Raw genomic sequence first — 2,854 nt, forward strand, 5'->3', positions numbered from 1 at the left:
ACAAACAGCTCATCATGCTCAATGGTTGTAGAACACACAAGAAATGTAAGGAGAAAAAAAAACAAAAAAAAAAAAAAAAAAACAAAAGATAGCAGTTTGGGAAGAATATTATTAAAAAATATGGAAAAAGAAAAAAAAAAGATCCATTGACCATCATCCTGCAAAATCAGGACTATGCCTGCTCACAATTATTAGGAAAGCAGTGTTTTAATACCACAAACCTAACACTGAGGGGATGTGGCATGTCAAATTGGGATTAGGCTAAATCTGATTATGTGGGATTCACTACCTAATTCAAAGTAGAGATAACTATGGTGAATTGATGATGACTATGCTATCTGTACTTCAGAATAAGCCACCAAAGTATATAACAAGATTTGGTTTAGGCTTTCTTTAGCCAGACTGAAAATAAAGTGGTGGCTGCAACTATTTTTATTAAAATTCAATAATTTATTAAAATTTTGCATCAGAGAGATTCCCAAAGACGAGTCAACATCCTCCCAAAGGAGTGCAGATGTCTGTGTCTGTTTTATCATCACTTGCACAAACAAAATCCGAGAAACACAAAAGAAAGAGTTCAAGTAGTAAAATCTCTGTTCTCTGAGTTGAAAGCAATCATCTGATAATTGAATAGAGAAAAAAAATTAAAAGAAAGAGAGAGAGAGACATGTGCCTCAGATCATATTTAGAACAAATCTGATTGCATTTTTAACTAATATGATCAAATTGTAACTGTTCTGATCAGCTTGCATCTGATTTGATTGGACTTCCTCAGAGCATTGAATTTTTGTTGATCCAATAACATATCAGGTGTTTTAACCGAAATGAGTTGTGATTGGCCATTGAAATGAGCTACAATCGGCCATGGGAATGAGCTGCAATCAGCTATTCAAACTACCCACATGCACAGGTCACAATAAAACATAAAAACAACACTATCCATTTACAATTCAGCTAAAGTTCAACATCAATGACAACAATACCAAAACCATAATCACAAAAACAAACCTCAGAACTTGCTTATTGGACATGAACATCAATTCCATGTGTGTTTTAGTTCAACAGTAAAGACAACAATACCAAAACCATAACCCGAAAAATGACCATTTCTCCAACTCATTTAAGGTTATTACATGATGGATTCTGGAAAGCATATTCAACAGTTTGTCATATAATAAATTTCCTGGAAAAACAAAACCCAAATTGAGCAATACAGTAACAAAAGATCTCTTGGGACATATTGCCAAGTTTTGCTCCCACGCCAAGATATTGAGCTGGCACAACTGATGGACAGACTAGATGTCACATGCGTACCAATATTTATTTATTTTGTTGCATGAGCTACTACAACATGGGAAATTTGCATTGGACCAAGAGGACCGTAATCATCTGAAACACCTGTTTTACACATACCATTTATAACAGGCTCTTTGGGGCCACCATCTTATATGTGTGAAATCTACTTCATTCATCAAGTGAGGAACCTCTCGTGTGAACCATGCATATATAAGAGATCAGCCCAGTAGAAAATTCAGTTGGGTGAACGCCAATAGGAACAATATAAGATTGTTTCAAATCCTAAGCTCCATGGTGTGGCAGACCATTGAGGAGTGCATGACACAAAGACAACATGGTGCATGGGCCAACAATTGCAATTTTTTTTCTCATTTCTTTTTTTTCTTTTTTCTTTCTTTCTTTCTTCCTTTTTTGTATGGAACAGAAGCTAGGACTGTCCCCATTTCTTAAATGCTAGAGACAATTCACATTGAGTACAATACTAGCCTTCCCCATGGTTTATCTGAAGTTATACTAATAGTTCATGTTGCAGAATTTAAAAGGATGATGATGATGATGCATACTCAAAGAACATGAAGGAGAGATGAATGTATGGACATACCTGAGGCTTGACTTCTACAATGAACTGACCACTCTTCATGGCAACTGGTATGAAGCACAATTCAAAGCAGGAGCTTCACCTGGTTAGAAGGATCGTGCAACTAAGGATGGCACTCCTCAGTTGCAAAGAGAATGATGAACTTTAGGGAGCATGTAATGAGGATAATGGCTATACTCTAAAAGTTAGAACTCATACTATTCCTATATTTCAACATGTGCCAACACATGTTTAGGGAGCATGTAATGAGGATAATGGCTACACTCAAACATGAAAATTCACAGTTCACTTTCACTAAAATTGAGAGTCATCGCCCTAGTAAGAGCCTGTTCCATTAATCACATTTTTATATCTAGTCTTTGATCCTCAACATAAGAGCAGACACAATGTCTGCCGAGTCTAAACACATTTGTAAGCCTAAGCCACTAAGAATGCCCAAAAAATAACAAAGATACAGTAAGACTTCACTAAAGGTTACAATTGAATCGAGAGGTATGCAATACAAATGACATCTTCAAACAAAACCAAAGAAATTGACATAGAGGCTTGTCAGTTGAGAAACAAACTAGGAGTCTGCTCCACAGTAGGGAAATCCCTTCCAAGTAACAGATTAACTTCAATACCCATAGGATATTCTGTGTTAGCAAAAGTTGGTTTAATTGTCAGCACCAACAGGGAAAAAAGATGGTTAAACTTCAGAAATCTTCATGACAACAAATATATTGGAAGTACCTTTCAAGAAAAGAAAGAAAGAAAGAAAGAAAACAAACAAATTTATTGGAAGCAAAGGGCCAGAGAGTTCCCACTTCAAGGAGAAAGTCCTTGCAAGAGGGATCAGCTAGCTCATTAGCCTCAAGTAGGATATGATTACTCTTCAATACCCACATTAAGAAGTTGAAAGACTTACTACCAACAAAAACGTTGAGGTTGAAAACCTGATGCAGGACATGGAAAATTAAA

General features: G+C 36.0%; 1 non-coding gene across 1 annotated transcript; it reads right to left on the minus strand.

The window, feature by feature from the left end:
• Positions 1–460: 460 nt before the first annotated feature.
• LOC131222202 (small nucleolar RNA R44/J54/Z268 family) lies at positions 461–546 on the minus strand. Its single transcript, XR_009159910.1, has one exon. It is a non-coding gene; the product is annotated as a small nucleolar RNA R44/J54/Z268 family (small nucleolar RNA).
• Positions 547–2,854: the final 2,308 nt, after the last annotated feature.

The sequence above is a fragment of the Magnolia sinica genome, chromosome 12 (assembly GCF_029962835.1).
Source record: "Magnolia sinica isolate HGM2019 chromosome 12, MsV1, whole genome shotgun sequence".
In the NCBI taxonomy this organism is placed as follows: domain Eukaryota; kingdom Viridiplantae; phylum Streptophyta; class Magnoliopsida; order Magnoliales; family Magnoliaceae; genus Magnolia; species Magnolia sinica.